A 24,242-nucleotide genomic window follows, 5' to 3' on the forward strand; every position below is an offset into this window, starting at 1 on the left:
TTAACACATGTAGAAGTGAATTTTGAGAACTCATTACTTTATTTACATATCCATTCATTGATCCAAAAAGGAGCACCATTGAGTGTGAATGAAAATATTCTTGCATTACTCTATCCATAGCATCCCCTCAACTACAAATTTTTCTGTAGCTCACCTATCTTTAATTCCTACCCAAATGTGTTGTTAAAATGGGTGTTCCTTCTCCTGTTATGATGGCTAATTTTATGTGTCAATTTGACTGGGCCATGATGTACACAGATGCTAAACATTATTTCTAGAAGCTCCTGAGAGAGTATTTCTGGAAGAAATTAGCATTTGAGATCAGACTGTTCTCCATGGTGTGGTGGATATCATTCAATCTGTTTAAGGCCCGAATAGAACAAAAAGGTGGAGGAATGGAGAATTCACTCTCTCTTCCTGACCTCTTGAGTTGGGACATCAGTCTTCTCTTGTCTTTGGGCTGGAATTTACACAATTGGCTTTCCTGGATCTTCAGATCACAGTTAGCAGATCATGGGACTTCTCAACCTCCATAACCATGTGAGTCAATTCCTTATAATAAACCTCTTGATAGGTAGATAAATAATCTCCTATTGGTTCTGTTTCTCTGGAGAACCCCAATACACCTATCTGCCCCTATCTGTCCATCTAGGTCCTGAATTTCCTCAGGGGTCTCAATCAATTATTTCCCAACCCTCTGCATCTTTGAATTCTTTCTCTCTTCTGACTCTTTAGCTTAGAGGGTTGTGGTTGGTAGAATTCTAAGGTCATTCCCAAGATTCCCATCATCTGGTGTATATGTCTTGTACAATCCCTTCCCCTTTAGTATGTGGAAGGACCAGTGACTTTGATCCTAATGACGGGATAGTCATTCCTGTGATTTTATTAGGGTAAGACTTTAATCTGTCACAGATTAGAAATGGATTCTTAGACCTTACGAACCATGCTAATAATAGACCATATGACTAGAACCTGAGGGTGGCCCCTAGAAGTTGAGACTGACTCCCTGCTGACACCAGAAAGAAAATAAGGAACTCAGCCCTACAACTCAATGGAACTTACTTCTGCCAATAACCTGAATGTACTTAGAAAAGGACCCTGAGCTTCAAATGAGAAAACATACTAGCTGACACCTTCCTTTCAGCCTGGTGAGATCCTGAGCAGAGGATGCAACCACACTGTTCTCAGACTTTTGACAGAAACAGTGAAGTGATAAATGCATGTTGTTTTAAGAAGATAAGTTTAAGGTAATCTGTTATACAGCATAGAAAACTAATACAAGAGTTCATGGAATAAACATTTGATGGGTTAGTTAGGGATCTACAGTGAGACAGGTGCTAAGTTGGGCATGGTGCACAAATAATCTCATTTCACCTTCACAATCCTCTGAGGTGGGTTTTGCCATTTCCATTTTGTGGAGTAAATATGTATTTCTCATTATATAAATGAGGAAAATGGAGACAGAGAGGCTAAGTGATGCAAAAATGACACACAGCTAGGAAGAGATTAGTCTAAATATAGGACATATCCTGCAATGGCAAGTCCAGTGTAACTTTTACTATACCATATGCACTTGAGAATGTACCCCATCAGTAATGTAAAGTAGCATGAAATGAATTAGTCAGTCATCCTAAAGGGAAATAAAGTAGAAAAAGAATGAGGTACCTCTTCTGGCTGGGCTGTCCAAGAAATCTGGTGGAAAAGATGAGATTTCAAATGACCCAATGGTGTGTGGAACTTTTTAAGGGGAAAGATAAGCTGAGTAAAGCAGTCTAGGCAGAGGAAATGGTGAGTGCAAAGCTCTAGGAGTCTAGTTCACAATGCAAACATGTTTAGAAAATTCTTAGTGGCAAGCATTGGGAAATGGGCAAGAAAAGTTAGATGTAGGCAAGTTCATGGAATTATCAGAAAAGTAATATGGCCTTTGAAACCCTTTGAAGAGTGTGTAAGATGAAAATGGCATTTTTAGATCCTATACATTAATATAATGAGGTGAGAAAGAACATATTAATCTTAGTGCTGATGGCATAAGTTTACTTGGTAAGAATGGAAACATGTGTTTTGGAAAAAAAATATTTGGTTAAATAATTAGTGAAGCATGTAAGTCCTAAGTGGCTAGGATCAGCTGATACCAAGAATTCACAGAAGAAAGAAAAGCTCCTTTGCATAAGGCAAGGAGGTAAGTTTTTGTTTGTTTCAACAAAGAAAAAGGACAAAAGAGAAACATAAAAAAGAATGAAGGGGACCTACAGATGAGCATAATGGATTATGGTACTACTAGTTCAAGTATTTGAAATTAACTCCCATGCTTAACCCCCTATAGTCTCCAAAGGCCATGGATGATAGGAATACAAAAAGGGATATATTTGCAGATTGAGATGTGAATAGGTTTTTCAATGACAAGAGTAGTTTGACTGTGAAATCTACAGATTCACAGCAGAGAGCATCTAAAACTTCAGCCCCGTACACATGCAGTGTGTGGCTAGAGAATTGGATAGGAATTCTGTCCGGGATGGAGAGTCTCTATGCCCAGAACTGTTAGGTATGAAAAGCAAGAGGTTGGGACAAAAGTCGGGGCAATTAAAAGACCGTTTTAAGAAACAGCTGTACAATCAGGCTCTTTTTTTGAGCTATAATTGTTACATGAGGTTCCTCTCCCTCCAAAAAAAAATCCTTAGGAAAATTCTTGAGACAACTAAACCATTTGCTGCAGTATGGGTAGAGTTAAGAGTTCACCCATCAAATTAAAATGAAGCCTCCAGTTGGACTGTCCCATCCATTCATCCTTTTCATTCAGAAAAGTGGCTTATTGGAGCAGGAAACCCACACATACCAGCTACATAATTAATCAACGCAGTCTTTCATTTGTTATTACAGATGGAAAAAACAAAACTCACCAGACATTTGAGAAAAATAAATAGCACCAAAGAGAGGGACCAAAATGAACAATTTACTCCAGAAATAATTAACAGATCAGAGCTTTGCACAAATACTTATTAATGAATTCAGTGAGATCCAAGAATATATTACGTCTCTAAAATATAATATAATAGGCTACTGCAAAAAAAAAAAGGAAAAGAAAACTAATAGGAAATGACAGTCAGTGTTCTTACAAATCGAAAAACACTGGACTTCTGTTCCTGCTTAAGATATAGAAATCAGCAAGAGTATGTTCTCATGCTACCACGAGCAAGCCAGGTAATCTAAAAATTTCTAATTTTTTCTAGTCCCTTAGGTAGCTGCGATTACAAGGTAACTTGCAAACTGAAATCCAAAGTGTAAGAAGTCCCTTGGAGGAGAGAGGGAACAGACAACTCTTTTCCTTTACCTAGAACAAAGAGAATAAGAGTTGGCCACCACAGAAGCAGGTAAGAAAAAAGGTGAAATGTTAAAAATCCTTTGAGACTGAATACGACAGTTCAGAATTCCCAGAGTTCCAGACACAAGAAGAGTCTGTGTCCTTGGCAGAAGCTTTCCCACAGTTCTCCACTGAGTTCTGGAAGGAATAATGGAGCCTGGCTGGAACAACTGAGAGGGACCAATTTACTTGTGTGGGAATTTAGGGCTTGCCTACATATGAGGTTGGAACAGGAAAATCTAGAGAAAATCCTATCTTGTACTCCACACTCTGCAAAAGAACAAGGTAGTGGTCACCTGCCACTGAAGGACTATCAGGAAACCTATTCACTCACTCTACCCTATACTGATATCACCAGAAGAAGCCTCCTCACCCTGGGTGTGGGGGGGGGGGGAGTGGGCAGGAAATCCACTCCTACTCATCTTGCACAGATACAAGATAGAGGTTTTCACTGCTAGGCTGGGGCAGGAGTGCTGACAGAGCCTCATCTCTGAGGGTCAGACTCCTAAGACCTGCCAAAAACTGAGGCAGGAGCAGGGAAGTAAGAACTCCCTAGTACCAGGCACCACAAGTCTGCCTCCGGAGGGAGCAAGAATGCAGACAGACACCCTCTTTGCAGTACAGAATGGGCCCTCTGAAAGCTGCCAGTAGAGTGGAAATACTGAGAGAAACTTCTGGAAATTCAAGTCTCACACTAAAAATAAGTAGCAGCAGAAGGAATTAAAAAACTGTCGTGCCTCTGGGCTTTTCAAAATGGGGGGAGTAAAAATACAATAGAAAAAATATGAGAGAAAGTTAAGAGATACAGAGAATCATTTCACAAGTTTCAATCTCCATAAAATCAGAATTCTTAAAAAAGAGAACAAAGACATGATTAAAGAAGTAATAGATGATGATTTTCCAGTGCAGAAGCAAATCAGGACTCTATAGATGGACATTACCAGTGCCTATGGGGATAAGTGAAAAAAGAACCCAACCTAGACAGATCTTGGTAAAACATCGGAATACAAGGGACAAAAGAAAGAACCTTAAACATCCAGAGAAAAAATAAGGTCACCTGCAAAAGTAAAAGAATCAGATGGGTTTTAGAATTTAAATCAGCAATACTGAATGTCAGAGGACAGTGAGACAATGTATTCAGGGTTTTAAAAATTGTTTTGAACTAATTCTATGCCAACCAAACTAACCAAGTGTGAGTTGAAAGAAAACCAACAAGATGGTCTCAAATATGGTGGACATTCTTCCTATAACTTGCCAAGTTTTCACTATAAATGGGTACCATATATACTAGTAGTTGTTGCCAACATTAAGAATCACACAGTAGCCCCTTATCTGCCTTCTGGGAGGTTTTACTTTGTCAATTATTCTTCATGGCCCCTTCTGGGGTTCTGGAGTGGTTGTTGGGTCTATGCCTCTCACAGGACCCTCAGAGTTTGTAGCCCACTTCTTCCCCATGCAAGTTTGGGGATATGAGGGTTGTTTTAGACCAGGGTTTCTCAATTGGTAAAGTAGAGTAACATTTTTGGGTTGCAGAATTCTTTGTTGTGGGGAGATTTCCCATGTATTTTAGGATATTTGGCAGTAATTCTGCCTTCTATATACTAGTAGTGACAATCCCTCAGTAGTGACAATCAAAACTATATTCAGACATTTCCAAATGTTCCCTGGGAGGCAAAATTGTCCCTTTTTGAGAATCACTGTCTTAGGAGGTTAATAGCTTTTCCCATGGGATTTGCAGTCTCTTTGGCAATAAATTTCTTTCAAAAATATGTAAACTATTGATCTATTTGTTATCAGTCATTTTCAGACACTAGTAACCATGCAATAAACTTAAAGTTTATTCCTAGACATAATTTTCATGCTTGATTTCTTGACTACCCTGGGGCCATTAAGCTGGAGTGGGAAGGCAATACCTGAATCCTAATAAGCAACAGTGGATCGAAGACCCTTTTAATCTTATGTCCTACAATTTGTATTCTAGAAAACAGTTGGCTTTTCCATTCTTTTGTGGCGTCCAACTTCTGGATTCTATTTTCTTTCATTTCTGTTTGCAAACTAGCCAATTCTTATCTAAACTCATCTCATTCTTGTAATACCTTAGCCAATAGCAGCCAACACAGATGTTCATTCTGACTCTTACCAACCACTTCCTGAAAGTTTCAGGCTCAGTTGGCATATGGTCTCTTTCAAAGTGGTCATAAATAACAGTTTACCATAATTGCTCCCACTGTATAACAGGTCTTTATAGGGTTCCAGCTTTCAGTTTGATTTTGTGCAATCTGCCATCCAACCACTAAGTCACATATTTTAGGATTTGCATTTCTGCACCATCTCACATCAAGGTACCAGTTTCTTCATTAGTCAGTGTAGATTAAATGCTCTAATAAACAGTCCCCAAATCCCTGTGGCTTAGCATAATACACCTTTACTTCTTCCTCATATTATATTCCAGTTTGATTCAGTGTGTATGGGATATGTGTTCTACTCTGTCACTCAGGCATGCAGGATTCTTCCATCTTGTTGTTGTTTTTTTTTTTTCTCTCCCAGGTCTTCAGAATATTCTGGTCTTCTCAATTTAGTTGGTGACTAAGAGAGAGAGGGTTGCATATAGGAAAATGTTTGTGCACCAATTCCCCAAGCGGGCATATTACTTCTGTCCCTGTCCTATTAGACACAACTCTAACAGATGTCTTTCTTACTGCAAGGAGCCTGGAAATGTAATAGCTACACACAAAGAAAAGGAGAACATGTATACATGAATACTGGAAGCACTAGCCATTTCTGTCACTAAGTCTAAAGAAAAATAGAAATTCAGAGGGCTCTAAGACAAATAGATTTTAAAAGATTTTAGTGGATTTAAACTCAACAAATTATTTGAGAAGCTGGAAATCTTACTAATATATGTTATATAGCATTACATTCGAAAAGTATATATTTATTTAATATAGTAATATATTAGAAAGTATATATTTATTTCCTGTCTTGGTATATAAATAGATATAGATGTAGATACAGATATAGATATAGCTATAGATTTAGATATATATATATATATATGTATAAATACACACACATATATATGGTATTTAGATATAGGAGCAGTGTATGTGTATATATATATATGTGTATATATATATGTGTATGTATATCTATTAGTATATCTTATTAATATATGTTATATAGCATTATATTCTAAAAGTATATATTTATTTAATATAGTGATATATTAGAAAGTATATATTTATTTCCTGTCTTGGTATAAATAGATATAGATGTAGATACAGATATAGATATAGCTATATCTATCTATCTATCTATCTATCTATCTATCTATATACACATATATATGGTATTTAGATATAGGAGAAGTGTATGTATATATATGTGTGTATATATATATATGTGTATGTATATGTGTATATACATACACTTCTCCTATATCTAAAGTCACTAGATTTTAAAGTGTATATATATATACACACTTATATATATGTATATAAGTATATATATACATATATACATATATATAAGTATACATATAAGTGTATAGAGGCATATATATATATATATATATATATATATATGGCACCTTATATATATATACACATGAGTGTATAGAGGCACCTGGGTGTGTGTGTGTGTGTGTGTGTGTGTGTGTGTGTATATGTATATACATATATATATATATACACACACACACACATACACATATGTATATATGTATATACATATATATACACACACACACACACACACACACACACTTCTCCTATATCTAAATACTAGGATATTCATCACTCTGAACACCTCTGTATCTTTTATTCACTTTGGTTTTCTGAATTCATATATAGAATATTCTTTTATATTGTCAAAATAATAAAATATTTAGATTCTACTTTATAATTGTCTTCTGTATTTTTTTCTACAGAGTACAAATATTTTTTAAAAATTTTGTAATGCTTATTTATTTTGAGGGAGAGAGAGAGAGACAGAGTGTGAGTGGGGGAGGGGCAGAGAGAGAGGGAGACACAGAATCCAAAGCAGGATCCAGGCTCTGAGCTGTCAGCACAGAGCCCAATGCAGGGCTTAAACTCATGAACCGTGAGATCATGACCTGAGCCACAGTTGGATGTTTAACCGCCTGAGCCACCCAGGCACCCCTAGAGTACAAACATTTTAAAGCAAATGATTTTGTATACTATATCATTATGTAAGCAGTATTCACAGTGGGTGGTGAGATTAGGATGTGTTGAGGACAGTACCTTCCTATATCTCTAAACTCGGGCCACACAAAGGACAGTTTTCAAATATCAAGGGCAAAGAGGTTTTCTTTTTGTTCATCCCATCAACTTCTTGAAATCACGTAGACAATAACTTGTTTTATTTTTAGAATAAAATCAATTTGTACAGTTATTTTTTTCTATCCTCAAGCTCCCAGTTTTATTGCTATGCAATTTTTTCCTAGCCTATTTTGTTCCTGTTATTTTTCTGTTGTTTTATTCTTATTTTTTTGTATATATATTCTCCTAAGAAGAGAAAGAAATATATATTTATATATTAATACCAGGAGGCGGGAGACTGCTTCGGATTCTATGTCTCCCTCTCTCTCTGTTCCTCCCCAGCTAACGCTCTGTCTCTCTCTCTCGAAAATAAACATTACAAAAATTTTTAAAAATATTTGTATTCTATAGAAAAAAATACATAAGATCTAATTATAGTTATAAAGTAGAATCTGAAAATTTTACTATTTTGAGAATGTAAAAGAATATTCTATATATGAATTCAGAAAACCAAAGTGAACAAAGATACAGAGGTGTTCAGAGTGATGAATATCCTGGTATTTTGATATAGGAGAAATTACTACAGTTAAAACTAAAAGAGAAGCTTGCTCCAAACATTGTCACTCCTAATTGTTGTTATACTACTGTGAATATTATGATGTCTGGAAAAGTTTCCCAAAGATGTTTCTCTATAGTGTTTTGTTTATTGATAATTATCTGCTATTACTTGAATTTAGAAAATCCAGGACTATTGTGAAAAGTAGGCAATTTTTCCACCAATTACCGCTTTGTGTGAAAATGGGGCTAGTTACTGGGAGATAGTAATAGCATTAGATTAGAACTACCTTTGTGAAAGCCTCACTCTGTAGGGCTCCTTCTATAGTTCAGATAATGTATCCTAGTTATTAGGGGTCTGAGGCTTATCAAAAGAGATGGAATTAATCATGCTGGGTTGTTTGATATGTTTTGGAGAATGGACATGACTCCACTAAAATGAAAAAGGCAAAATAATTTTCTGAGGGCTTTTGAATGCTAAGGTTACCCTCCTATTCCCCCTATCGTCCATCTCCAGATTAAAGCTTGGAGCAATCACCAGATTTTAAGGGGGGGGGGCGGAGATGGGTGGAGGCAGTCTGCACCTGGAAACCATTTTCTTGATTTGTGCTGGCTGGAGTCCTGGAGATATAACAGCAAGTATGCCTCTCTGGGATTTCTTTGAAATCTAGGCAGGATGATTTGTCTGAAGGGAGAAATTGGGGAATAAGGGGTGGAGAAAAATTCATTCCTGGTTGCCACATTGTTGTTCTGCAGTGGAGGAACTGGCCTGAGTTGGGTTTGAGTTGAAAGGAAATCAACAAGGCAGCCTCAAGTATGCAGGAATTTGCTGCCCTGAACTTGCCAATTTTTCAAACATAACTGGCTATTGTATCCACTGTAGGGGGTTGCCAACATCAAGGCTTACGTGTTCTATGTTGAAGATCTTTCCAATAGCTGCACAAATTACAATGTGTTTTCATCTGCTTTAGCACAAAGAATGACAAATGATTAGTTCTTTGCTTACATTACCTGAAAATGCACAGTAATAAATTTGCTTGTGAAATTCCCTTTGTTGTGTCATTAGGCATTCCTATATTTGATAGTTTTTTTTCTATTTGTACAAACTAGTAAGCTGCAAAATGTGAAATGTACTTTGCCCAAGAAGGACAGAAATGCAACAGAATAAAAAATGATATTCTTATTTTATATGAATGTTTTTCATACAATTTTACATAATATTAATGTTGAGTTTGTACTCCTATGATCTGATTCCCATGCAGTGCAAAGCTGTACAGGGCACCAACTATAATAAAAATAATAATATGTTTTGAAATGCCTACTGTGTGCTAGGAACTTTATATACATTCTTTCTTTTTTTAGAAAAGTTTATTTATTTTGAGAGAGAGAGAGAGAGAGAGAGAGAGAGAGAGAGAGAGAGAGTAGGGGAGGGGCAGAGAGAGACAGAGAGAGAGAATCCCAAACAGGCTCCACACTGTCAGTGCAGAAGCCCAAAGCTGGACTCCATCTCACGAACTGTGATATCATGACTTGAGCCTAAATTAAGAGTCAGATGCTTAACCAACTGGGGAACCCAGATGCCTCTATACAAATTATTTCTAATTCTAACAATAACACTGTGCATACAGGTACTGACAATTGTAATTTAATGAGGAGACAACAAGGAGAAGCTAATGGGGCCCCCAAGGCTATGCAGCTAGTAAATGGTTGCTCCCAGACTTGCACTTTGGACTCAGACCTCAGACCTCATGCTCTTTAGAGCAGGCCTGTTTATTATGCATCATTTTACAAATTTCCACTTCCCTTTAGAGGAACAATTTTTGGACCTAAACATCATTTGTTGTTCTCATGCAAAAGAGGCTACATGTCCTGATGCTTGGATCCAGAAGACCAGGGTTTGAATTGTGACTCTACACTCAGGATCTTGTAACCTTGGACAAGACTCTTACTATGTAGGACATCGAATTTCTGTATCTGCAAAATGAATACAATAAATACACCTATGCTATAAGGCCACTGTTCAGATTAAAATAGAGAGGGAAAAATTCAATTACTCTACTAACTAGTACTTCTATGAACTTAGAGAAGAAAACTCTATCCAAAGAAATAACAAATAGTCAATATAAACCAAGATTTCTTTATCCTCTCTTTCCATATACAGTCCAACATTTATAGGCCTCTATACACTTTACCTTATTTCTCTTTTCTCTCAAATTTTCAGTTAAATATTTAATTAGAAAATAGCCGAATTATGGAAAGAGCCTAAGTGTCCATCAACTGATGAATGGATAAAGAAATTGTGGTTTATATACACAATGGTTATATACACAATGGAATACTACATGGCAATGAGAAAGAATGAAATCTGGCCTTTTGTATCAACGTGGATAGAACTGGAGACTGTTTTGCTAAGTGAAATAAGTCATACAGAGAAAGACAGATACCATATGTTTTCACTCTTAGGTGGATCCTGAGAAACTTAACAGAAGACCATGGGGGAGGGGAAGGGGAAAAAAAAAGTTAGGGAGGGAGGGAGGCAAACCATAAGAGACTCTTAAAAACTGAGAATAAACTGAGGGTTGATGGGGGGTGGGAGGGAGGGAAGGGTGGGTGATGGGCATTGAGGAGGGCACCTGTTGGGATGAGCACTGGGTGTTGTATGGAAACCAATTTGACAATAAAATTCATACTAAAATAAAAAGAAAAGAAAATTAATTCCTTTGTTGATACAATCAGTAGCAGATCTGTACATTTGTTCATTCTTTCATTTTTAAACTTATTTATTGAGCATACACTATGTGCTAAACCCAGGGTTAACCACTAGAAATAGGGGTATAAAAGACCCAGTTTCTGTCCTCAAGAAGTTTATCTTCTGGTGGGGAATAGAAGAAAGCAACTGTCTATATTCTAGGGTCACATTTGCTGGGTCTAAATAGTGCACTGTGTCAGCCCCACACAGAGATTGGCTGGCTCCTAAGAGCTGATACCTAAGATGATATGTGAAGGATGAGTGGGAGTAAATCAGGCAAAGAAGGTGAAGGAGAGGCAGAGGGCATCACAGAGCAAGAGAGAGTGTGCACAAAGGCACGGCACCATTAAAATGCAGGACACTCACCATTAACTGCAAATAGTTCAGGCTGGTGCAAGCACAGGGCACAAAGACAAGTGACAGCAAGTCTAAACAGGTAAGCTCAAGCTCCAAGGACCCAAATTATTAAGTCCACAGTTAATATTTTGTGCTCAAAAAAGAATATGCTCCAAAGAGAATAGGTGAGCAAGGGTAAATGTGAAGGGACATAAATGGCGAGGGTTTCCTGAGTATTCTAATCAGGGAGCCATTCTAACATAACATGCCACTGTTGAATTGTGGCATGCCCACTGTCCATGCCATCAGTTGGATAACAGTTAGATGGCAGCAATTTTACAAAACAAGATACACAGAGTTTAGTAAAAAGGAAATTAATAGTAGAAAATATACATAGTGGGTTTCATACCTATTGATTTATAGGGTGAGAATAAATTTTTCTTTAATGAATGGAAAATATTGCTGATTAGGCTAGCTAACAGCAAGGATCTTTGCTACAAGTTTATGTAATTTTTATTAGATAAGCTCTTCCAGGTTCAATGATGTTACCATGGCTTACCTATATCAAAAAATAAATACTACAGGGTGACCTGGGGCTCAGTCAATTGAGCCTCCAACTTCAGCTCAGGTCATGATCTCCCAGTTCCTAAGTTCAAGCCCCACATCAGGCTGACTTCTGTCAGCACAAAACCTGCTTCACATCCTCCATCCCCATCTCTCTACCCTTCCCCTACTTGCAATCTCACAAACATTTTTTTAAAATAATAATTAAAAAAATACTACAGAAGAGAGGCCAGGGAGAGTAGTGACAAGAAATTGCCTTTTTCAAACATTCATGGTCTCTTGTACCTGCCTAGTTGAAACATGTAATTTCTCAAAGCTTGAGTACCCCTAACTTCTGGCTCAAGGTACATGAGGCCTTGATTTACCCAAAGTAAAAATGTAGTGCAATTAAAAGGAATCATTTTTTCTGAAAATTTCCCTGTGGATCAAGGTTCCCAGCCTAAGCCTAAATTTGCTCACTTAGAATTCAGTTGTGTCTATCAGTCCATTAGGTACCCTTCCACAAGGAGACTATTTGTGTGGGGCAATGGGTGGTAGCCTTCGAAAAAGAATGAATCCCAAGGAGGAAATAAGTCCTACTGAATATCATTGTAACAGTCTGCAGAGGCTAAGAACAAAGTAAAAGAATACTTCTAACTCACATGGTCTTTCAGTTCAGACACGTGGATTTCTGACAGAAATGGGATTGGGGTTAGGATGGGTCACTAAAAGTAAAAATGGAAAGAACTGTTTGCATAAACATCATCTTGATGCCTTGGGAACACAAGGTGGCACTGATTTGGCACTTAAGAGCCAAGTAAACTGATATTCAGACTTTTTACCATGTGCTATGTACTGTTCCAAGCATATTTAAAAAAAATAATAATGTTTATTTATTTTTGAGAGAGAGGGACAGAATGTGAGCAGGGGAGGAGCAGAGAGAAGATGACACAGAACCTGAAGCAGACTCCAGGCTCTGAGTTGTCAGCACAGAGCCCAACATGGTGCCTGAACCCACAAACTGTGAAATCACGACCGGAGACAAAGTTGGACGCTTAAACAATTAAGACATCCAGGTGCCCCTCAAGCCTATTTTAAATTACTGAATTCTCTCGACAACCTTATGAGAAAAGTATTGTTTTTCTTTACAACATTTTAAGTAAATTGCAACATACAGAGGTTAAGAAACTTGTCCAAGGTCACATAGCAAGTAAGTAGGAAAGCTGGGTTTTGAACCCAGTCACTTAGCCTCCAAAGCCTATGCTGTGCAACTTCAAGGGAGATGGGGAAGAGTTCTTCTTTGTGAGTCAACCTGCAGGGGTCCCAGGGCATGATCATCATTTGCATTTGTGCACCTCAGGAGGGCTTTGCACAACAAGAAACTGTATTGAAGGATTTGGGATTCATGACTTCAACAGCCATCAACTTGGGCCATTGGAAACAACACTGGAATTGGAGGGTGGAGGAATTTAGAGGGGCCAGAGGATTTATCACAAGCAACAACAATGGGCACTGGAGGAGGAGAGAGTAGGAACATCTAGCAAATCATGTAGCAGTTGAGTGGTATGCATGAGTCTACATGAGAACCCCCTTCCCTTCACCCCTGAGATATGGAAGAGATAGCAAAGGTAATCTCGATATGGAGGAGAGATAAGAGTCAGGAGATACTGTTCATGAAAAAGTGGTATGATCCAACTTTGGGTGTGGCCTTAGAAACATAGGATATGTTTGCAATTATTAACTGTAATTAATAGTAGTGTCCAAAGGATGTACAAATAGTACAAATAGTGTACAAATAGTGTACAAATAGTAGTTCCCAAATGATCTCATGTAGCTCACTTCAACTGTAAAGCAATAAAAATAAGTAAAGTTGTGAGATGATCCAACATAACCTTGCCAGTGGAACTAGCAAAGGGTTGGATTTTAAGAAATGTAATTCACTCACTGTCCAATTTGGTCAGAAGCTCTCACAGTCCCAATTTCTTTATATCTTAGTTTAATAAATGGGAATTTTTGATACATGGGAATATAGCAGTTATTCGCTAGCATGTAAAGACTAATGTTAAGACAAGAACCTCAGGAATACTAGATCGATAATATCCCAGATAATGCCTCAGACCTATATACAAAATTTGATTTTTAACCATGGATGTTGTATATCTTCCTTTCAGCATTATTTTGCATGCTAGTGTGACTAAGAAAGCCATATGCCAAACTAACAGTTCCATCATGAGTAGTGATTTAAATGTTGTATACAAATGAGGTAGATGATTCCACATCAACTAAATAGAATGTAATAGTGCATCATGCTGTAGAACTAGTCTAATAAAGCAAATCAAGCTTGGCCAGTCATCCCAGAAGAAAGAAAATTTAAAAATAAAGCTCTACATTTTCAAACTAAAAATAATTTTAATCGATCCTAGGTGATATTTTTCATAAAACACAACAATGTAGAAAACACAAAGATGACACATGGTATCTGTGAAATCATAAATTTACACAGCCATTTTCCTAGAAGAAAAATGATAACTGAAGCAAGCTTTAAGAATTCTCTTAATTCTGTATTCTAAGACAGCTAGCTACCCCACAAAGTCCTACTTAACCATGTTTCTGGGTGCCAGAGATGTTATATCTTTTATCAGTCAGGTTGAGGAAACATTTTAACACCAGACTCTTATTTGCATTTCTCTACAGGGTTAGGAGCTTCCTGGTTCGGTAAGTAACTTCCTCATTGCAACAATTATACTGCCGTAATCATAACCAACCCTTTTTTCTTTTTAATTCCTCATTATGAAACTTATTTTTACCTTGCATTGTAACTTGCTATGCAGAGATGTAAAATATATCTCCATGAGTCAAGAATAGCATCATAAATACTCTATTATGGGACACTAATGAAAGGCACTGCCAAGGTACCCATTGTGCTAGCTTAGCAGAGGGTGCATAAAAGAGTAATAAATCAGTGGCTGTTAACAGCTGATTTGTAGTACTTAACATGTAAAATATGGTCTGTGTCAGATATATAGTTGCAGATCTCCTAATCCACTGGTAAACTGATATACGTAAAAAAATAACCAGTACATGAATATCAGACTGTGCCCATGTGTCTTTATGTCCCCTCACCTTTCTATGTGCACAGATAATTGCTGAAACTAGAAAGCTACATCTCTTGGCTCATTAATGTCCTTTGCCACATGGTCCCTGGAAAGTCTAAGTGAACTTAACAGGCTCCTAGCTGGAGATGGCTGCAAAGTATCCAGAATAATGGTAGCTATGGCCATTCCCCCCCACCCCCCACCCCAAACAGACATTTGTTATTCTAACAACAGACTCCTTGCTTAGGAAACCAGTTCAATGATCACTTAGACAATGCTGAGTTCTGTGGATCAATAGATACATGGTTACAGCTATGTTGGTTCCCTCTGGATCTCTTATTGAATATTTATTTATTCCATATTCAGGCCTCATCTCATACAAATCACAGCTAAAACAGTCTTTCATGGCCTGGCATTTCACAGAAAGAAAGTCTCTTTGGGAACCTAAAGGATAAGACTCAGTGGGGAATTTAGCCTCTGGCTGCTTTATAAAATAAATACTTCAACAAAACCATTTGCATAATGAAACTGTATCCTCCAAAAGAGATTTAGGAAATTATATCAAATGAAGCTAAACTACAATTTAAGGGTATGTTTCAGGGGGTAGATAAGTGAATCTTCTCCTCAATCCACATAGCTTTATATTTTGTGTTTTTTGGTTTTTTGGTTGTTTTTTTTTTTGTTTTTTTTTTTTTGGAGAAGGATCTCTTCACTCAATTTTAGAATGGAGAATGCTCATTGGAAAACAACAGCTGTTTGCTCTTGCATGTGTACCAATTTTCATAATTTATCTGAAGCAGCTTTTAAAATTTGTGGTGTTTTTTCATTCTTTAACCCTGTCATTCACATATTTGGTTAATAAGTCAACAGATGATTGGAGCCTCAGGGACACCCATTATTACAAAACAAAGCAGAAAAACAGACAATCACTCCAAACTTCTCCCCTTAAAGCTGAGCTGTTCTTCCTTGAAGCCTGGATTTACGTCGTCACACTTCACTGTGCCCTGCCAGAAAAAGGCAGCTCTGTACTCGTAAACTCTACTATGCATTTGCTGGCGCTTGCACTAGATTCCAGAACCTTTGGATATTACTCAGTTTGTTCCTTTTTGGAGGAATTTTTGTTCCTTTTGCAAAGGGAATGTTTGGACATAATTCAAGAAAGGTAGTTAAGAAATTTGCATTCTGAGTTTTCTGCAAATTATAATGTAATATCCTCTGGGCCCCCTGGATCCTATTCTTAGCTTTTTAACATGGTCCCTTGATAAACAGGAAATTTCTTGTGAGGTTGGAAAACTCAGATTAAAATCAAAGAATAATAGAGTTTTAAATCTTAATGAATAACATCATGAATACTCTGATGTCCAATAAACATTTTAATTAATTGCTTTTATTCTTATTTTCTAAGAAGCTCTTGCATTTCCAGATTCCTAAGTGGTTTTGGACCATGCTCCCCCAACAGCATAGCTGTCACCATTGAACATTTATTGAGTACAAGGCACCATAATTACTTGAGTTCTGAAACTAATCAAGAACCATTTTATAGAAATGAATAACCATACTTAATTAGCACATAGTCTCCTCTCTCTGCTCCCAAACTGAACCACCTGCTTTTGGCTGCTGACAGGTCTCAGAGAGTCTTTAATCCTTGTTTTCTGGGCAAGGGGATGACTAGGGGAAACTGTGAAAAAATTATTGATGTCAGATTATTAACTGCATTTGATAGCTACAGCCAGCAATTTCAGTGGGCCATGCCTGGGAAGAACTTGGGGCTAGTGTCAAATATTATGAACAGAGGAAGCAAATACAACTTTTTTCTAATCTTTTCAATAGCAGTAGAATTTCAGTTCATTAGAAGCTTCCTTCCTAAGGAAGCTGTCCTCCATGCAGTGTCTTAGTGATGCAGGCTAAGTTTTGATTTGCAAAACCGCCAGTGCAACATGCAATTTCCAGATCCCTTCAGTAGGGAATAAAGAGGTTGAAGAGGCTCCCACCAGTTCTTAAATGCTGTGGACTAGACATGACAATGGTTTTACAACCCATTGGTCAGAAATAGTCACAGGGCTTAACTGCAAAGGGTCTGTGAAATGTGGGGGAGTACATAGATCTTTGGCAAAGTAAACATCTCTGTCACAATGATCTAAAGCATCGGATACTGGTATGCAATAACACTAAGAGGTAGGCATTACTATTAGTCTAACATTAGAGATGATAAAATTGAAGCACAGAAAGTTAAATAGCATTTCCAAAGTCACGAAGTAGTTCAGTCAGGGAATAATTCCAGGTAATTTGGCTCTATAACCCACACTTCTCGTCATGCAGTGTGCCATTTGCACAGGGTCATTATTAATTCTCTGTGGCTTTGGCAAGCCATTAGAATTTTCTTAGGTTTCAAAAAATAAAAAATTAAAAAAAAATAAAAAGAATTTTCTTAGGTTTCTCATTTGCAAACTAGGGATAAGTCTATCTATCCATTGGACTTTACTGATCACAAATAAAGACACATATTGTGCAAATGGAATTTACACGATTTTTGAAGTACACTAGATGCCAAAGATATTGTATTTTTTACCCCAATAAGGAGGATGATGATGATGACTAGAATGATATGTGACATTTATGAAAGACTTAATAGCATGCTCTGTAGTAAGCATTTAACAAACTATTCAATTAGGTCTTCATTAAATTACCATGCTCAATTTTATACTCCCTTTACAAGCAAAGAAAATGATGCTCAAAAGATTTTAAATAATTTTACCAAAGCCAATTAAGTAACAGAGCTGGGACTCAAAAACCTGCCCTCATTTCTACCACACTGCTCTGTACCTTCTTGAATAAGTTATTAAAAGAAGAATTTAAAAAATAAAAACACTACGTCAACTCAAGTTATTACTAATTTTTTTTTTATCTATGGTAAAAGTTCTGTTTTTACTTTATCACTCTGACATTCTTCCCTCACATATATTGCCTCAAATTCTGATCTTATTTGATAAATAAATGACAACATTTATTTTTAAAAGGATTTTCTTAAAGACTGTGACTGGATCTCTGGCTTAGTCTATAGCTCCAACAGCATGCGACACAACTGCAGGAGTTTAATAAATGTTATCAGAGTTAAATTTAAATTCTGAGTAGAAATAAAAAACTGGGTTAACGCATTATGCCGTTATATATAGTTCTAAGTACAAGCCTTTACTTCTCTCTTTTCCTGGTCTGTTTTTAAGACAGAACAGTTGTTTTGTTCATCATTATCTCATTCCTTAAAAAATCCAATTAGTATGCATATCTCTGGTACTATTTATTGGAAATCCAGGTCTTTGACAAGCCTCATATTGCTTTCTATTAAACACACACTCTTTATATCCTTAAGGGATATCTTTTCTATTGTCTGCTTTCTATTTCTCTTAATCTAGAAAAATAATAGTGTTTATTAGGAGGAAACGATCCCAGTTGCCACCAAGTTATGGCTGGTTTTATAATTCAGATTAGCAGAAGCAGGAAGAGTAACACAAGTATATTTTAACAATGATGTCTGTGGTTAACAATGATGTCTATGAGGGTTGGGTTCTTTGTTTTATCATGAGACATTAAGCAGACTCTGGGCCAGAAGAACTCTTTTTTTATTGTAAATTGTCTGACCTTAACTTCTGAGTTGAAACTGTTTTTAAAAAACAAACAAACAAACAAAAAAAAAAAACCCCACAAATTCCATAACCTAGGACTCACTAGATCCCCTCAAGGTTAGGGACTAAGTCTCACCTTGTCTCAATCCATGCCATATCACAGAAGCTTGTGAGCCTGAAAGATGTCTAATAAATATGGGTTCCATCCTCCAAGTTGATGGAATAAAAGACTTCTGGGCAGATCCATACAAGTAATGGAAATGTTCTCTCCTTTTCTCTTCCCCACTCCCTCCCTTCCTCCCCACTCCTCACTCTCTCTCCTCCCTTCCTACTCCCCCCACTTCCCCCACACCCCTTTCCCTTCTCCTTCTCTCCCTCTGTCCCTCTCCCCCTCTCCCCCTAGTCTTCCAACCCCTCTTTGCACCTCCCCTCTTTAGAATTCTCACACTTCATTTTTCTTCTACCACTATCATACCATACACCCTCCTCCAAGCAAAATTCAAACTTTTTAACTATTTGGCTCAACTTCCTTGAATTTCGCAACTTTGATCCCAAGTCCTTCCGGCTCTGCTCCTGGATCTATACAATAAAAAATAATGGGGCGCCTGGGTGGCTCAGGTTGGTTAAGCCACTAAGCCTCCGACTGGATTTCTGCTGAGGTCATGATCTCATGGTTTGTGAGACTGAGCTGACAGCTCAGAGCCTGCTTGGGATCCTCTCTCTTTTAGTCTTTTTGCCTCTCCCCTGCTCTCTCTCTCTCTCTCTCTCTCTCTCAAAATAAATAAATAAGCTTAAGAAAAAAATTAAAACATAATAACTTAAAAAAGAAAATTTTAAAAATCTTTTTTCTCCCATTGCTAGAATCCTGTATCTGCTCCCTCCTCTCCCCAGTGAGTAGCTTTATCCTCCCAGCCTCCCTCCAGCCTCAGAGCTGCCCTTTCTTTGGGAATGGAAATTACTGATTTACAAACACATATCTGTCTTCTCACCTAAACTTGACAGGTCTTCTTTGGATATTTGTTTCTTCATTGTTTCTCAAAAAAATGGTAAACTGTATAGGAAATTGAGACTCCTGTGGCTAAAGTTCAAAGGAAGTTACTAGAACAAAGTGAATAAGGAAAGGAAGATGTGAAAATTCCAGATTCTGAAATGACCAGATTCAGAAACATACAGTGATGAAAAATACTTCAACATTTGTCTAATTCAATCCTTGCTACAAACCCGTCTAAGGTTAACCAATTGCCTAGCTTTTAACTTGGTCTCCCCTCGGTGTATGCCTGGACAGGATTTGCATGTTTGGGATCCTTTATTGCCTGTCTCATATCTTTGGTATTTATTTATGCAAAAGGCCACTGCATCACGGTATGATAAAAATAGCTGCATGCTCACTAACCTCTATAAGTTTAACCATTAAGAGAGAAGATTTTTTCTCAAACTTATTACATGTTGAACTTTACTTGGCAACATACAAAATTATGAGAGTTCATGAGTCTGAGGATCTATTTTCCTTACTCCTGTAATAAAAATAATTAATTTTTTATACCTATTTTTTTAATTGAATGATGATTTATCTAGGGTTTTCCTTCCCTTCTGCACATACTTTTATTTTCTTTGTTGGTCACATCCCATGCCTGGAATTGTGCTCATAGGCAATGAACAACTCTTTTTTATAATCCTTTCTGAAATTGCTCTCAGAGATATTGAAGATGCATCTTTTTTAATCATTCATTGATTCATTCATTCAACAAATACATGTTCATTATCTACTGCCTGCCAGGCTCTATTGCAGACACTGGGAATAAAATAGTCCCTGCCTTATTGGAACGTAGAAAAGGAAAACAGACAATAAACATACAAGCAAGTATACAGTATGAAAAATATAGAGAGTGACATGAATTATGAAGGCAAATTTTGTGGGAAAGTGGATTAAGAATGCCAGGATAAAAAAATACCTATTTTTATAGGGTCATTAGGGAAGGTCAATTAGGAGACCAATAGACAACTATCACACTAGTCCTACCCAACTTTCTCTAATTCTTATGGAAATCAGAACTGAAGGGAAGGGAGGTAAAAACCACTTCATTTTATTTTGCATGCATACGAAAAATATGATACTATTTAAATTTCCAGTTTTTCCCCCAGAATTTCCTACTCTTATCAACATTTTGAAAAGAGCCCATGTCTATCCATCTATTCACTCATTTATCGACCCACCCCCCACCCATCCATCCATCCACTTATCCTAGCCAGTCATTGACAATATTGACCAGAACAGTCACAGCCAGGACTGAGCTCAGAGGCCCATGGGAATAGAAGAACACTTGACTGGACATTATCAGAAGGCCATTAGTTAATTAATTAATCAATCAATGATTTCAAATTTTGTTTTAGGCACTTGTGTTAGGCACTTTTAGAATCTGGAGATATGAGATTGACAGGTTCCTGGCCCTCAAAGAGCTCACACTCTAAGCTTTCAAACCAGGCAACACAGCTCCCTATAATAAGATTTCACTATTGGACTAGATAGTTACTTTAAGCTGCTGGATGCTTGGAATACATATTCGTGTGATTACTGTTTTTAAACTTTAATAATATGTTTTACTTAAAACACTATATTCAAAATATTATCATTTGAACATAATATAAAAATTGACATATTTTACATTCCATTTTTATACCAAGTCTTCAAAACCCCATGTGTATTTTGTACTCATAGCATATCTCAATTTGGATTAGCCCTAATTCAAGCGTTCAATTGCCACCCATGGCTATTGGTTGCCCATAATGGACAACACAACTGTAGAAAATAGTGTATGACTGATTTTTAAGGGACTAGTCCTACTCATACGCGTGTACTAGCCTAACTCTTTTGTCCCAGCTCTTACTCACCCACTGTTGAGGAATGCTCTTTTCCTACCTGGTGGTCAGCTTCACCAACCATTCTTCCTTTTTCTTATGACTGCTAGCCTTAACACTTAAAGCAATGTCTTCCCTTTCACAGCCTTGAAACTGTAACAATGTGATGCCTTATCTATGTTTAATCGAACTACCTTGTATGTAGACTTTTACTGGCCTGATGTGGCCTCTAGAACTTTGCTATTCTAGTTGCCCCATCATTTAGGATTTCTTACACTTCATGTGTAAGAAACTGTCATAGGGACAAGGTTATAAAGAGGAAAGCAAGTGTAGGCAAGTTATACAATTTGTGTGTTTCTATGTATTTCTTATTCTATGCTTTCTAACTGATACAGTAAGGCTAATTTATTTTCCCTTAGCCCAGGACAAAGCAGCAACAAGACTCAAGGAAGACATTTACATAAGTTTCAGGTGGGAAAACTCACATACACATTTGTAAAACAGTAATTTTCATTCCCAAAGACAAGGCAGATCTAAGGTTTGGAGGAAAGGAAGGGTAAAGTTACTCACCCTAGAGAAGAGGGAACAGATACAACATGATTCTTGACAATAAGAGAAAAGAAAGCATTGCTTTTTATCACATAGATCAGCGAGCTGAATGGAAAGGACCCAGGATCCAATTACTCATGTGTGTGGAGCCAGCCCTCACTATATCATTGACTGTGAACCACCATTGCCAAACAGTCTTGGACACAGGGGAGTTCCTGAGGGTGAGGAACTTGGATAATCTGGGTGGGAACAAAGAGACAATCCCACCCCATGAGCAAGGTAGAAAGAACCAAGGAGAATGTTCCTATGAGGCAGTGCAATGGTGAACACCTCATCACTGTTACATAACCAGTAGTTAGAAATCCAGATAAGCAAACTTTGGGTAAAGGCCAGGGAAGTTCATCAGTGAATTTTAGAGCTATGAGAATACATAAAAAGATTCTACTGTTGGAGGAATTTTGGTGCCTAGCAAAGAAATAAGACAGATACAGATCTGGGAATGGGGTGGGTGAGTCTCACTATATATTGGTTAATGGATGTTGGCCCACAAATGACAGAATTCCCTAACAACGACTTAAAAACCAGGTGGCATTTATTTTTTTTACTTGTCATAAAGTCTGGAAGTCTTTGGCAGTGCCAAAGGACTTGGAGATGAAGGCCCAAGTATTTCCCCACCTCTGCCATCCTCCTCTTGTTAGATTTTCTACTCTAGTTTATTGCCTCAGGGTCTCAAATTAATTGGTGAAGCTCCAGAAGAACATTCTACTCACACAAGCTCATGTATGGTCTGACAGTGGAAGAATGGAGAACAGGCCAATAGCCTGTTCCTATGAGCCTCTGTCTTTTAATCATGAGAGAAAATATTTCTGAGAAAGTCCCAGGAGATTTGTCTCACATCTTATTGGCCAGAATTAAGTCACATACCTACCCCTAGCTAGAAGGAAAAATGGAAAAGTTTAGGTGCCAAAGGACAGGGTGACTTGGATCTGTTGTTGGACAACGCTCAGCCACTTGAAGTGAAGCACAAGGTCAGGGCAAGGGGGTATGAACCTGACTAAATCTCCTATCCATGAAATTGGCCATGGATTTTCTTTTCCTTTTTTTTTTCTTTTTTTCTTTGCCTGGAGACCAATTCTAGGCTGAGATCAAACCCTGAAGAGGTGTGGTGACTAGATGTCCTTGTGAGGGGAAAAAGGGAGGACTGATGACATCATCACAGGTGGCAGGACCAATTGTGAGAAGATTTGGAATGCCAAGTAGAGGATTTTTTTTACTTTAGTTGGATAAGGAAGACCTATTATAAATTTTTGAGAAAAGACATGGCAATAAATTTTAAACCAGCAGCAATTTGCGGCCTGGGTTTGTGTGGAGGTTTATCAATGCTGTCTCCACTGGGGACTCTGCAGCATGGAGTGCTTTCTTACACACCCAAAATAAGAGAGTAAGAGAGCAAAATCCACATGCTATAACCTAGAGTGTCTACACTAACCCCAAAGCAAAGTCAAGAGTGTTGGGGAAGAGTGTGAGAAATAGGAGTAATCTGAAGCTTTCAGACTGGAGAACTTTTAGTTCACTAAATTTAAAGGTTGGCCAGTTATATGAAGCACTTTCCACACAAAGATTAAGTAGTTTAAAAAGACTCAAGATTATTATTTTTTAATTCTAAAAATGAGACCACAAAAGAGCATAAATAAATTAATGGAAAAATTGAGGCTCTAGAGTTTGGTAACAGAAAACAAATTTGTAATTTGTATTATAAAGATAAAAATAGTAAAATTAAAATATCGCGTTCAAAAATCATATTTCATTTTTAAGCTGAGTGGCTCTTCTTTTTCAAGAATAACCACAAGAGAAAAGTTATAAAGGCATAGCTGATGTATATTTTTATGGTTTTGCCCTCTCTGTCTTTAGGTAGAAAAAAAAAATCAAGCTTAATTATTCTATAATCATTAGAGTTTTCTCAGTCCTATTGCTCTTTGACCTTATAGCGGATTCTCCCTGGATAGTTTAATATTCTGTACCATTTAAAATCAAATTTCCCACATTGCTTCTATTTTAAAAGGTCACATAGCCATAGATATAATCACCTGATTTAAAAACCTTCAGCTTCAATGTTAAAAATATACTGCTTTTATCTTCTAATGAGATGAGTTCAGATGGTCCCAAGCAATATTTTTAAACTGTCACTTATTCCCCCATAGCTAATAAGCTGTTCTACAAGATCACAGGGATTATTCACAAGGTTGTGTAATTTATCTTAGAAAAAAAATTCAGTATAATTGATATCAACAAAATGCAAGA

The sequence above is a fragment of the Prionailurus bengalensis genome, chromosome A1 (assembly GCF_016509475.1).
Source record: "Prionailurus bengalensis isolate Pbe53 chromosome A1, Fcat_Pben_1.1_paternal_pri, whole genome shotgun sequence".
NCBI lineage: Eukaryota > Metazoa > Chordata > Mammalia > Carnivora > Felidae > Prionailurus > Prionailurus bengalensis.